This window comes from Lutjanus erythropterus, chromosome 14 (assembly GCF_056507025.1).
Source record: "Lutjanus erythropterus isolate fLutEry1 chromosome 14, fLutEry1.hap2, whole genome shotgun sequence".
Lineage (NCBI taxonomy): Eukaryota > Metazoa > Chordata > Actinopteri > Lutjaniformes > Lutjanidae > Lutjanus > Lutjanus erythropterus.
Window position 1 is genome coordinate 2,739,345 of NC_139330.1, and position 15,321 is coordinate 2,754,665.

General features: G+C 39.7%; 1 long non-coding RNA gene across 1 annotated transcript in view; it reads right to left on the reverse strand.

Annotated features, from left to right (window-relative positions):
• Window positions 1-610: 610 nt before the first annotated feature.
• The window catches only part of LOC146315017 (uncharacterized), a 62,339-nt gene continuing 47,628 nt past the window's right edge, over window positions 611-15,321 (reverse strand). Inside the window, exon 3 of the long non-coding RNA XR_014771855.1 lies at window positions 611-685. This is a non-coding gene — a long non-coding RNA (uncharacterized LOC146315017). The remainder of the gene's footprint in view (window positions 686-15,321) is intronic.

Here is a 15,321-nt window from a genome sequence, read left to right on the forward strand (position 1 = left end):
ATTTTTCACTTGATAAAGCTCCTCCAGAGCCACAGAGGACATTACTCAACATTATTAGCTGACTTTGACTTGTAAAACAGGTGAAGTGGACCTTTAATGTTGCAGTTTCTGTCTGTCCATCTGCAGTGAATCTGCTAGAGTTAGGCAGCTTTAAAAGTGTCCAGTAAGGATAAGGATAAGGATATTTAAGGTTTTTCAGCCCTGTGTAATGTCTGCAGGTATTCCTGCGTACAACCTCAGCAACCATCAGCAGTGACGTAGAGCAGCCGGAGAGGTGAAACCAGGACACTTGGACAGGAGTGTGTGAAAAATAAAACAGGATGAAGATGAAGAGAGACAGAGCGAGACAGACAGAGGTGACAGACAGGTCAGAGATAAGCCCGGGTTTAAGCTAACAGGAATTAATAACTCTGATGGAGATCTGTCTGTTTAACATCGTTTCAGTGGGAAAAGTAACCCGACCTCCACAACAATACTCTTTATCGTAATTATTTCCTACAAATCATCTAAATAACACTGACCTGTTTACCACCTAACCTTTACCAGATGTGTGTGCAGACTGAATGTGTGTGTGTGTGTGTGTGTGTGTGTGTTTACGTGGGATTTACAAACCTGCAAGTTTCTGTGCAGAACATGGAGGACAGAATTGTTTCTCTCTTGTAGAATGGCTCCTTCATTGGTCTTTCTGCAAAAAATAAAACATCAATAATTAGCGTCACATCAAATACATGTTAAAACATATTTGCTGTTCATGATTTCTATGTTGAAGATTTTCTGGGCAGACCTGAACGATGGCTCAGTGATGCAACAGAGTCATGGTCCTTCACAAATCAACTCCAGAATGACACTGACATTTGTTCATGAAACCTTTTGAAACCAAATTTTATATACTTGGCTTTTTTTTAAATCATTAAACTTAGCTTAGCTGTTTTTTACCAGGCTAACATGATGCCTAGCGCTGTGCTTTGCCTCTCTGCACCCTGACCCGTGGTGACCGGACATGTGAGGGCCCCTTAACTGTTTTATTCAAAAGCCACACAACACACTGTAGACTAAGGTTGGGTCCCACCATTGGATATTTAGGAATGAGCATGATTTACTATATGTATTGTATTGTATTATATGTATTATACAGCACTGTAGCACCTGAAAATGACTTATTGCTACACTACAAGTGTTGGTTTCTTGCATTTCTAGTTAAAACTTTTGTGAGTTTTCTGTTTGTGTTTTTCTTTGAGATGTTTTTCGCTGGTTTTAAGTGGTTGGGGTTTAGTTGGAAAAAGGTGACACCACCTACGTACTTCTGTTTACCAATTAGGATTCAGTAACATTTGAATCAGAATCTGATGACAGTTGGTGGGTTGTTTGGTCTGATCAAATCAAATTTGTATGTTGTTTAACTCCCACTGGGAACACGCTCCCTGCAACAAACATCCTGCAAACACGGGAACATAAGAATGACCCCAGTAGAACCACGACACACCTGCATCTCCTGCATGAAAAGTGCATCACTGATGATGCTGATACAAGTGTGCATCCTGAAAACACTGAGTGTCACTTTCATCTGACCCGACTTTGTCAGAATATCATATCTTTAAAAATCCAGACAGTAAATTCCACAGGCCGGGAACAAAGTGACTTTAAAACTTTCCAAAGAAGAAATGAAATTATTTCCCAGAGAAAAACAAAACTTGGTCGCTCTTTTAATCAGCGACAAATTCAGCCATGCCTTAATGCATATTTAATTACATCAACTTTCCCTTTTTCTGATCAAAGCGGGAGGGAAGATCTAGTTAAATGGAGGCATATGGACGTTAGTGTGAAATATTGAGAAGTATATGAAAGAGGAACCCTGTATTCCCCGGTGTATCCCTCAGACAATCACGCCAAAGAATGGAGCAGAATGAATTGAGGTGCTTGTTGTTGTTGTTGAGAAAATCCTCAGCTCACCAGTAAAGCTATTATGCCATACCACCGCATACAATACAATTTGACTCAATTCACTCTTATTGATACTCTCACGAGCAATTTAGCAGGTAGCGTTTGTAGTCACAGTCCCACCTTCTTCACACTAACAAACAACACATAATGCAATAACACACAATGTAATTGTAATGGTAGACGCAGAGGAGAAACACCACACCAGTGCTGCTTTGGTGGATTCATCATATGATTTTTCTGTCCAGGAGATGAAGTCATCTTTGCCAAAAAAAAAAAAAAGGATGATAGAGACACTTTAGTTTGGGCTGTGGAATAACTGCAATGTTGTTGAATTTTTGTTTCAAAAAAAGAAAAAATCTGTGTTTAATAACCAGTGTTGCACTTTAAATATATCTTTAATGTTGGTTTAAAACATGTCCTCCATTCTTGCATTAAATGTCACAGTTTAATGTTTGGCGTCACTGTTAGCAGACTCCAATCTGCAGTGTGTTTCTATACACTTCCACACACTGACAAATAACACGTTCAACTCTCTTGGGTATTACAGGCAGATACAGAGCAACTTTAGAATTGATCTGGAGTCATGTTTGTGTGCACTTTGCAAATATTCACTCTCCTTTTCGCTCTGTTTTTGGTCTCCACCAACTCAGATGCTAAAAAACGGGAGTACAGAGTAGAGGCTGACATTTTATGGGGTCACATTCACTGTTCATCATGGGACTGGGAAAAAAAAGTCAGTGCAAGCAGGCAGGAGCTGAAAGGATAATAACAATAGGTCAGTTTTTTATATATAAAAACGTGTGTAATGATGTGTGGACAGGAGCGGGCGGGATGGGAATCTTCCGGGATTGGGACGGGGACAGGAATTATTATTTTTAAAAGTCTGTTGATTGGATTTTTCAAGGGCAGATAATGTGCACATTATCATGGCAACACTCTGAGAGAGACAGAGATTAGAGAGTGTCCATTCGTGAAAAAGAAATACAAATGAAGTAGAAAAAGCAGCAAACAAAAAGAGAAAAATAAAATAGTTTGCAGATTTTAAATAATGAATATTAAAGAGAAAAATAGACATAACAAAAAGTAGCAGCGACAACAACTGTGATCCCAAAATGACCTTATCACATCCTCTCAAGCACATGGGATATTTAGGTCCACTTGATTAATTGATTAGTTATTTGGTCAATAAAATGTCATAAAAACGAAAAAGATGACATTCACACATTGTCTTGTCTTGTCCACAACCCAAAGATATTCAGTTTACTGTCACAAAGAAGTAAAGGTCTCCAGGTCTGTGGTTTTCCTGCAGAATGGGGCTTGTTTTGAAGTGCCGCTGTGGGTCACATTTTTTGTCCACTGACTGGGGAGACCTATTTTGTATGAAAAATACATTAATAATACAATAATACCTTTTAATATCAATCGATATTTAAAATGTAATCATTTATTTATGACCGGATTCAACCAAACTAAGTGCAGATCAGCAGATACACACACAGACATGGCAACACATCACATACATGCCCACATACAGAACATGTTTAATGCTCTTTGCCCGTCAGCACCAGTTTTATTGGCCACTGGGATGGTTTTATCACACAGACGTGGCAACCCTGGTACATGATTACTTGAGAAGAATACATTCTGCTTTAAATGAAGCAGACGACTTTACTTTTCACAGCATATATTTTCATTGTGCAATTGCTACTTTCAATTAAAGAACGTATGCATCTGCATAGTTTCTCTACAACTGCAAGGCAATCACAATATTATAGGACCCTTTGAAGTGTATTTGCTTCTTTCACTGAGTAAAGACATTTTGCTCTCAAACTGCTTTGCAATTTGTTCCCATTTAAACGATGCTCAGTTAGAGTCTAACTCTAAATCTTCTCCAAAGCACTCATGTATTGTTTATATGCTGTAATGTGGATTTATCCCTCATGAAATGATTTCTGAGCCACTAAAGTTGCTGTGATTCTTCATGTCAATTTATCCCATCCACTCCTCCAAAACGCACTCCACTTTAACTGGCGGAGAATAGTCATCTTTTGTCTCCTTTAAGACATTTTTTAAATTGGGTAGAGGCCATTAAGAGAAAAAGCACCAATCAGCCTTTCCAGTCATTCGTCTTTATCAAACACAAGGGAGCTCAAACAAAAACCTACTCAGGTTGTAAATGGTCGAAATGTCAATTAGAAAAAAAAATCATCATTAGGTTTATTACTCAAATTAACAGTTCCCCTCAACCATTTAAATCATCGTTGGTGTTCGCTGTTAAAAGGGAGCAGATCTTTTTTTTTTTTTTCCTTTTTCTTTTCTTTCAGTCTTAGTAGTCAGACACATCTCCCTTTGGACTCTGACGGAGTGATTTTGGAGGTATTATATTCATGAGGGGTTCCAGTAATTGGATTAAATTGGTTCCAGAATGTAGCAATTTATATTATAATATCCCATTACTTCTAATACTGTTCTTAATTAATTAGCCTGATTTTTTTGGTCCATGTTCCTGATAAGTTAAGTTGGCTCAGGAGGAGATCTGTCCCACGGTGGCGTCTCGCCGAGCTACATCAGTCACACACACCTGGACACAACATACAAGGTTGAGGAAAATCCTGCCGCTCGCTGCTCAAATGACCTTCTTCTTTATTAAAATGGAGGCAGACGAGGATTTGGACACATACACAGCTGAGACGAGGAGGTGTAAACTGATTTATATCCAAGAAAAAAGATGAGTTTGTACAGTTTGTATGTGTGTGTGTGTGTGTGTGTGTGTGTGTGTGTGTGTGTGTGGTTCCACTGACAGGCCCCAACTGACAAAGTTCAATATCATCACCTGTCACTCTCGCAGCCTTTGTCTGATTTAGCTTTAATATGAGAAAGTAATTCTCCTTTGAATATAACAAATTAATATCATTTTCAAACAATTTCCATATGCAAATATGATTTAATCAAGTAAATGAAACTCTCAAATGCGACGCCTGAGGGCTAAAAGTGAGCTGTGTGTGGGCGGCTATGAGAGAGTGAGACTGTGTGTGTGTGTGTGAGTCTGAGCCTGTTGTGTAGCACCTTCCTCCCTGCATTTATGTGTGTGTGTGTGTGTGTGTGTGTGTGTGTGTGTGTGTGTGTATATACATGTATATAGTAAATGCAATGTAAACAGATAATCCAAAGTCGCTCATTATTATTTGGAAAAGTCAGCTCCATTACTTCAGCATGGTTAGAAAAGGTTATATCTTTACTGAAGAATCTCTGTTTCCAAAAGAGAATCTTTTGACCTATAAAGCATGTTTTTTTTTTTTTTTTCAGTTTCAGATGTTTTTGGTGGCAGGCTTCAGGCAGGGATGAAGAATACAGTATAAAAACATATTTCATAGTTTATTTTACGCCAATATTACATGGTGTTGATGCTTCACTGCTAAAGAATTAGGTTAGATAATAAAACATTTGACATGTGACCTCCGGTATAAACCACGCCCACTTCTGGTCTTCTATCCAAATACAGATACAGAGGCAGATAATTTTGTTGGTCGAACAAATACAGAAACAAGTAGAATCTGTGCTCTGTGTTCTGTCTTTGTGGCTGTACTTTAGTAGAGTTTTCAGGTAACTGTACTTTACTTGAGTGCTTATTTTTCTGACAACTTTTTGCTTCAGGATTTTTCCTTTTGTGGTGCTGAGGGTTAGTTTGACCAGGATGTGGGGTGCTAAGGAAATAATCGACGTTCATGCCTTCACAGTTACGTTACACAGAAGTTCTTATTTGTCCAATAAAGGCAGATATGGTACACAGGACATTCATTCATTCATTCATTTCACTGAACTTGGACAAATATTATTAAACAAAACAGCTTTAAGTTTAATGTAAGTGACCACAAGAAAACGACATGTTTCAAGTGCAAAGGTGAAAACTTTAGCACCGGACAGCTCCCATGCAGCCACAATTAATAACCCAATACATCCAAAATGCAACAACGCCAAAAAGTGCATTTATTCCATATGCATGCGCAGAAAACTGTGCATTGATAATAATTTTGCAGATGAATTGGCTATTACAACATCAGAGATGGAATTAATAATAAAGTGCAAATGAAGTGCAGCAAGAACAAGAAGTGGAACTTATTTAGCCTTTTTCTTTTACCTGTGCACACGCTCAGTATAATCTTGGTGATTATACTTTTAATGCAAAAGAAAGAAAAAGGACTTGTAGGTCGCTGACGTACATGGACCCCCCTGTCCTTTCTTTATGTTAATAATAATAAAATAATGTAGCTCTATGCCAGTCAACTGGCTTAAAATGAGCCAGTTCCATATATTTCTTATATATTTCTTTATTTAAAAACTTAAAAAAAAACACTGAAATGCCTGAAGGGTCTTAATCTGCAGCTACGCACATTTGTGACGTGGCTAAAGGATCCGTTGCCTTGATCTCAATCTAAGTGGATGGGATAGTATCGCATAGAAAAGCTGATTATTTGGTGTAACAAAACAAAAATGATGTAAAAGACGCAACAAGATGAAACGAGAGAAACGCTTGATGGCGGAGAAAAGAGCTGATAGAAATGTGCTTCTTTTATACTTCTATACTACATTTCACTGTATTTTGTCACTTTCACTTAAGTGAAAAAGTTGACCCTGTCCTTTTTACATCTTTTTATTCACAAGCGTCTGTACTTGAGAAAAGAATGTGTACATTTGCCATTTCTATACAGTCTAAAGTTTGACAAGTTGAATGCTTATATTTTATCGTGGAAGAACAAACAAGTGGAGGACTTGTGCACAACCACAATTCTTTAATAACCATACCACCTGATAATTCAGAATTCATTCCTCCATCCAGCCTTTATTAAAAAAACACTCACAAACAAGGCTCAGTATTTGATAGATAACAGCAGCATCAACAGGAAGAAGACACTAGAATAGGCAAGGACATGGTCATTTTAAAATGTTTGCTTTTGTCCTTCGCTGTCTTTTTTTTTTTTTTTAATGCTCTTAACATGATTCATCTCTGATTCATCTCTGTTTACAATAACACAGGAATACTGTGACCCTGACCTTTGACCTGCTTATTTGCAGTTTCTTGAAATTTCAGATACTAGAAGTGTCTCTTTATCTGCTTGTTATAACATCAGCGTGTTTCACTGTCATTGTGTGCACTCATAGTCATAGGGTGCATGGTAGTTATGACGGGACTCAAGACATGCTAGTTGCTGTGTGAAGCAAACAACTTGCTGTCCAGATGTTACCCGTTGCATGGTTGTTAACCAACATGACAGCTCCCAGTGAAATAATCACAATCTCCCCCTGGTGGTTGGCTGCAGCATAGGTCATAATTCACTCTGTGTTAAATATTGTCACTATGAGCAATCCATAAAATGGATAGGAAAATGGACAGAAAATTGTGCACAAGTCATACAATTTTTTTATTGGACATTTGTACTTTCTTATAGTCATGTGTCTTGATCCTGATTAGTTCCCAAAGTTCTAAAGTGTAGTCTTTGAATTTTTTGTTAGAAGCCCCTCAATAAAGCTTACACAATGTCTTGTTCTTATTGTACCTTTATACAATTATCTGTCAGTGGATATATATGTGGGAGATGAATATACATTTCTGAGCTATTGTCTGTGTGTCACGGAGGTGTTGTCCAGTGTTGGGGCTCCGTCCTTTGATCTGATGGTGTATTACTTACTGGCTAACAGCTTTATATTTAATCTCTTCCTCTGGCCTGCAGCAATGGACTCAGACACAGTCATATTTTTCACCGGAGCTTGTCATACCTCGCTATGAATAATTTGGAGCTATTCTTGGGGCCAGTGCTATCACTCTTCGACCAGATACGGCAGTGTGAGACACACAGACCACGAGGTGTCAAAGCCAGTCATCCGCTTTCACAGCTCCCATCTTGCAGCCATTTTGCAACGGCCATTTTGGATTTGTCTTGGGACTGTAAGATGGTGCAAATGAGATCGAGACAATTGTGTGACCTTGATAACAAATGGTGGTAACAGGGAGCAAAGTGTGAGTGTTTGTCCAGAAAGTATGATCAGTGCTGCTTTCCTCCATTTATTTAAATTAATACACAAGATATATGGATATTTTTAACAGGTTTTAACAACGTTCTGCAAAATGTGATTGGTCAAAACAAAATTCAAATAACTGATTTATCATCAAGTATTAATCTCTTCAAACAGATATCTGAAGAATCTGGAGGTAACGAAAGCATTCTGGTTTCCATTTGAAGTATTGACCAATCACATTTGAGTGAGCTGAAGCTGCATGCAGGCAAACAGTCCTTGTAGAGAGCATAAGAGGTGAAAGACATTGGCCAAAATGCAATCTCAGAGCCCATCAGCCATTGCTCAAGGACAATTTAGTGTTTTATTATCTTTAAAAAAATATATTTATGCAAATATCTGTTCACAGAGAAAGCCTCCAGCTCCATTCTTTTGTCTACAGATGGAAATCGGACTGTAAACGATGAACGGAAGAGAAAGTCTTGGCCTGGATATCTGTTATCCGGACATCTGGCCTCATTGGAAGCCACAAATCGGCCATTGCTCCCAGAGGCTACATCATCATGAGACAATAGCCAGTAGGTTCCATGGTTGGGTATAGCTAAAGTTTCCATTATGTTATTAGCAGGCTCGAAATTAACTTTATTCCTCAGTGTCCCGCACCTGTCCCGAATTCCACTTTTAACTGTCCCAGACTTATCAATCATTGTCCCAAATTGAAGGTTTTTTTTCCATCCTACATAATATAGTTCAATAACTTTGTTTCAGTCATTTGCATCACTTCATTGATTCACTCTGAGCGCTACAGAAGATCTGCTAATTTTTCTGTCTATATAAATAAAAAGCTGAAATCACCCAAAATATTTGTCCACAATTATTATTCTTTTAATACAGTTTAGTGTTTGATCAATCAGCAGCGCAAAAGCAAACCTGTTTCTGACTGGTGTGCAGCTATGGAAATCTATATACACAAACTTTGAACATATTTCATAGTAAACACTTTGTTTCATTTTAAACATGACAGTGTGTAAGCATGTGTGTGACGTAGCGTAGAGTTCATCCAGTGCCACCTCATAATTTTTAATTTGAACACCTAACAATTGAAATACGACGCATAAATTAATAATTTCATTTGCAATAATAAGTTTCTCTGCTGTCCCAGGATTGTCTGAGACACCATATCTTTGTGTCCCAGGTGTGTGGACATACTAACTTTGACCGTTGATCGTTTGATTTTCTTTGGTTTTAGAATTAAACGCAGCAAAGGAACTAAAGAGAGCAACAAATCACTGGACTTTTCTCTTCAGTGTCATTTTTGTACGGCGAAAGCGAAGATGTGTCGTCCATCTTTTCGTACAGGCAGTGGTATGGACAGGTCACCTGGAGCCACCTGCCTATGAGTACAGTCATGTCCCAGAATTCAGTGGTTCATTTCAAAATAAATTGGTACTAAATCATATTCAATAACTTAGTTTGGTTTATTGACTATTTTAATTCTGCTGGTTGGTCCATCTGAACCAGGGTAGTGCTCAGCTTTGTCTTGGGTGCCAAAATGCCTTTTTTTTATGGTGCCATCAAACCTTTCAGATGAAAGGAGGAAACTTAGCGAAGCACCTCAAAGACGTAGATCCAGATTTATGGAAAGAATTCATGTGAAGTGTTATCCATATCCTGAAATATATGAAACAGCTGGTATTGTTGTGTAGCGAACTATGTTACACAACATTAGAAGTCTGTATGTATGTTTTTGTAAAGGAAAAAGGAATTTTTCATCAGAACAAATTATATATGTTACCACCATCCTGTCACCATCCTTTGGCTCTGGTGACTCAAACATGTCCAACGTGTCTAATAAAGCTGGCAGATGTAGCATCCATGTTTCCGGTGGTTTTCAGGCCTTGCTTAATAATCTTGCTTGCTTGATTTTGACACCTAATTTTATATACTTTGTGATTTTTTAAAATCAGATTTGACTGGGTAGTTAATAACATGTTTCTGAGGTGTCACAACTCAGAATACACATTTAATGTTGCTTTAAACACTTTGTCCCTTGAAGGCTACATGCCACCGTTGTTATGTTTTGTAATGTTCAACTGTTTTAATAAAGGTGTGTAAGTTTGAGTACGTAGGATTTAGGTTGTATGTCGTGGTATCAAGAATTGTAAACTCTAATGAGCACTGGTATGGACTACTAAATTTCCCTTGCAGGGAGCCAGAAAATTTGTTGTGTGCAGTTGCAATTAAAGACATCAAGGCTGCAGAAACACTTTCAGAGTGCAAGTACAGCTTTTCGCCCGGACAGATGCATTTGGGATCCTTATTTCAATGTCCAAATGGACCATGATTGTCCAAGAAAGGAAGAATTAGATTCAGAAACAGGCACAGAAAGTGATCAGAAGCAGGAAAATTGATTTAAAAACAACAACAACAACATGCAGCCTGTTCAGTGGCCACCTCCTAAGTGAAGAGGACAGCAAGCAAGAAAAAAAAAAATACAAAAAAAAAAACACCTCAGCTACACGACTGTTTGAACCACTTGGTGTTGCCTAGGAGAAGCTTATCTATTGTCACGGCGATGAGCAGCAGGAATGTAATTCGACATTACATGAGGTCGGACACTGGCGGCTTACTGGTGTGACACATCCGTGACATGCTTCGAATTAACATGCAATGGTGTCAATTAAAAGCATGAAATGCACTTAGGGGGAAGCTCGAATGTTTTCCCTGCGCCCGAAACAGAGACAAAATGACTGAGGACGAATGGCGACGTGTGCCGGGGTAACAATTAGCGCAAATTCTTGGTGGGTGACTGTCGAGTTCATACAGTGGATGATCTCCTCTATACAATGCAACACAAGTGTGATGAAAAAGTACTTTTTCTATGTGTTGTCTGCACCTCTGGTTTGATTACAGCCACCTACGAGTTTCCTGCCAACAGTGGAAACACTTTGAAGTAACACAAGAGCATGCACATTTCCTCAGTCTTGTCACCAATATTTCACCGCCGCCGTGTGAGCGTGGATTTGCTCTTTCATCACAATAAACAGCGGTGGTGTTTGTACAGTGATATTCTATTTTTTCCCCATATCCCATTGTTGTTGTCTCACTGCGTATCAGCTCACAACTGGGACTCACATGAGTGTGGAATTGTGTCTCGGCTTGACGTAATGAAAAAAGAAAAAACGGGAAAATGAAGGTAGTTCAAGGGATGGATAATGACGGATGGACAAGGAGGCGACATGTTTGCGTGGGGAAAGAGTGAGGTGAGGTGGAGTGTGTGTGTGTGTGGGTTCACCCCCTACGCCGGAGTCTCACACCATCTCAACTTCTGCTGCTCATCGTCGGTGGTGTAATAACAATATCACTCATCTCATATCCTCGGCTTACTTTGCTTCCCCCGCCGCCGCCGCCGCCGCCGCCCCCTCGCTCCACATTTATCATATTCATTTGATATTCAGAAATAAATGTAGCAGAAAGAGAATAATGCACCTCCTGTACGCGGCGTTCATTACAGATACATTTACATGGGGGTTTGCCTTCATGGTTTCAAATGGAGCACTGTTCACTGGTGTTCCTCACATTTGTGAGAAGGAGGGAGGAGGAGGAGAAGAGGAGTGGGGGGGGTAGTTCTCTTCACATTAGCGCTATCAGTGAGCGATGATAAATGGGTTGATCTATCCATCTCTGCTGTCACATTCATAAAAGAAATTTGGCCTTCGTCAAGGGAATCAAGCACGACGCTGTAATATCCGCAACACGTATCCATCAAGTCGAACTTGAGACATACCGAGACGCTATAGCGAATATACCTTAGTGAATAATATTTCACCCCATGATAATGCAGCAAATACCCGCTGAAAAAAAATCTGCATTTTTCCGTCTCAGCTGCAGAGGACGGCGGAGGAGGTGGGCTACTGATCATATTCAATCTGGAGGCGATCATGTAAATAGCCCTCCATCTTGGGAAGGCGATATGCAAAGCAGCCCGTCTCCCCTGTGTCAGGATCAGATTAATGGAAACCTAAAAGTGGGAATTACGGCCCTTATCCGGCGCGGTGTTCCGGGGAGGGGCCGGGATACGGGCCCTAGGGGAATCTGCCTGGTTCAAAGCCCATTCCTCTGGTTAAGGAACTCGCTAAGATCCATGCACCAAGGTGAAGGGTAATTTCCTTTGATATTCAGCAATGTATTACTGTATGTAGTGTGCAAGCTGCATGGCCCACTGACTCTCGGTGCATGTGTGAATGTGTATGCATGTGTGTAGCATGCAAATGTATGCGCACACAGACAGCCACACAAAGAAGTAGCAGTAAACAACATTATAAAGAGTAGACGTAGCGCTGCGTGATCATGATCTTACAGAAAACAGCAGATCTGTGCCAAGACGGTTCCACAAAATGATCAACCTCTAATGTGTGACTGCGTGACTGTAGGTTTGAGGAGAGACCAGAGCCTCAGTTACATCCAGTTCCACTGGGATTTGATGCTAGTTAGCCTGTTAGCCTTGGCCCACTTAAAAGTGCAACAAAAACAGTAGCACTGAAAGCATTAATTAGCACCACATAGAACCCACAAGTGCATTGTTACTGCAAAACAAAATAACCCCAAACACAGCTGTGAATTCCCCCACACAAGTTCTGATTAGGGTTGTGTACCGTTCAAATTTGAACCAGCGTGGTTATGGTACCTGGAATTCAGCGCCAGCATCAAACAGTACGCTTTTATTCTCTCTGTAATTACAAAAAAGTAATTTCATTTGTGAAAAAACAAGTTCAAGCTTCTAAATTTCAACATTTGTGTTATGTATTTAGAACAATTTAAACACCACACAAAATAAAATCCCTCACTACCTCCTCCACTCCCAAACTCATCCCTGCCATTGATAAAAATAAAGAAACCCCCTTTTTATAGCATCAGATAATTAATTAAGACCAAACTGGTCCAGAAAATGAACACTTGAATAAAAAAAAAATCCTAAAAAGAATCAATTTATTCAACATGTACTTTTGTATTTTTAGTTTGGCTGGTGTCCAATCTGCTAACATGGAGGGGGTGGGACTTATGACCTGTACTGCATCCAGCCATCAAGCTGTTTTGGCTTCAATTTAGGAGATCTGCTGTGTTGTCCTACTCTGTATATGTCAGTGGTCCCTACAACCTCCAGCCTGTCAGTCTGTCACCAGCATTTTTAATGTTGGTGATATCCTTCCTATCGTTGCATACTGTAACATTTCATCATTTCTGACATACTAAAAAAGTATCACCTACCATTTTAACGTGCTAAATAGCATGTTGGTAAGGATTTTCAGACACAGGAGTGTTGGCTAGTGCAACGAGCCAATAAATCACCTGAAGATGTTGATGAAGTTGTTGATGTCTCACTTAAAGTTTTGGCATCAATAAAGGGTTAAGTTAGAAGTTTTGATGAATACTGTGTTGTCCTTTCTTCTCTGGGGATCTGTCAGAACTAGGATTGGGTACCGAACTCGGTACTTTTAAGGGTACAGACAGAATTACAGCAGTGCTACCGAACATGAAGGCACCTGAACTTATGACTTGAACAAACTGCTCTCTCTCTTTCTGTCCAGACTCCAAGTTACTCTCTCACCCAGATGGTCTCTCAGATAACAAAATGTGGGTACTTGGTAGTAAACGTACACAGAGACCTCATCATCTATTTGGATAGAAGTCCAGAAGTGGGCGTGGTTTATACCTGAGGTTATGTTAAATCGGGCAAATATTGCATTTTCTCACTTAATATTTATTAGCAATGCATTTATTGTGCCTTAAAAACATCAAGTTGATTTAATATTAGCATATAACTATGAAATAAATTATATTATAGTATATTGTGAAAATGTACTTAGATAAAAGTAAAAAGTTGTACTATTACATTATGTATGTTTTTTTTTTTTTCAGAATAATAACAAGCAACTTTGGGTGGAAGAAATATTTGTTTCGATTGCATTATTTATTCTGAATACCATGGTTGGTTGCAGCAGCGTAATTTGGTTTGTACCCTTAAAAGTACCAAGTTCGGAACCCGACCTTAGTTCTGACAGATCACCAGAGAAGAAAGGACAGAAATCATGTATATATCAGTACAGTGTCTGTGTTATTTTAGAATTGAACAAAATAATGTACGAGTGGTCTTGGCATAACCAATATCAAAGGCCAGCTTCTCATCTGGCTTGATCCTCGGGGTTGGAGGCTTTGTGCGCTCTGTGTGGATATGACAACAAGCCCAAATCTATTACCTGGAGCCCGGCGTGTCTGTCTTATCAAGGCTGCCCACAGTGCGAGGCTCCGCAATATGCACCGCCACCTGACTTGAAGCCGCTCGCCAAGGATTGGTAATATGGAATCAAACCCCTCGTGCTCACACACACACACTTCACACGCAGACATATGCACAAACAAAAGCTCACAAACACACTCCTTCATACTCCGGTAAACTCCGCCGGCTTATGTAGAATAACAAAAGAAGAGGCAGCGGTTGGATTTCATTAAAGTGTGGATGAAGTATTACAAGAGGCTATCCAAATAACTCCTTCGACTACGTCATATATGTCTCTTTTCCTCTTTCGTGCAACCTCACTCATGCTGATTGTCTCTCTCCAGGTTCCTCTCTCCCCCTCCTCCCCCCTCTGTCACCTCTGTCAGCCTCTTTACTATTCATTGAGATCCAATCGAGTGTTTGGCACTCCTCCAGCTCCTCCACCCCTCCTCTCCTCCCTCCTTCCCTCCTTCGGCTTGCTTAAATTTGAATAATACATAACCTAACCTAGCCATGACATCACCAGCACATATTCACACATATATACTGTACATACACGTAAACAATCTGACTGGGAAACCAGAGGATGAATCCTCTATATCCACTCTGGATGCACAGCTGCTCACAATCTATACTGTCAACAATTTATCAACCAGGGTCCGAGTGCTGCTGCTGCGTGTTTCTGTGCATATTCTCGGTGCATTTTCCACTATGAGCACCCTTGCGTTGGTATTTTGGGTTTTTTTACTATAAAAGCTTGAACTGTGTGTTTGCGTACCTACGTGTGTGTGTGTGTGTGTGTGTGTGTGTGTGTGTGTGTGTGTGTGTGTGTGATGCAGTCAGAGCATCTGGCTCCTCTCTGCTTCCCGACATTAGCGCAGACAAGAGAATCAGTGGACTATTGAATGCAATTACAGTGTGCGGGCCAGACAATAAAGATTGATAGTGCTTTCGCCTTTTATCACACACCAAACATACCAGAGGTTAAAGCCTGCGAGCCTTGAGCTGCCGGCATTCTAATAATGATTGAAAATATGCCACCAGAGTGAGGAGGGATACTTAGGAAAAAAATACAGGAATGCATAAAGCAA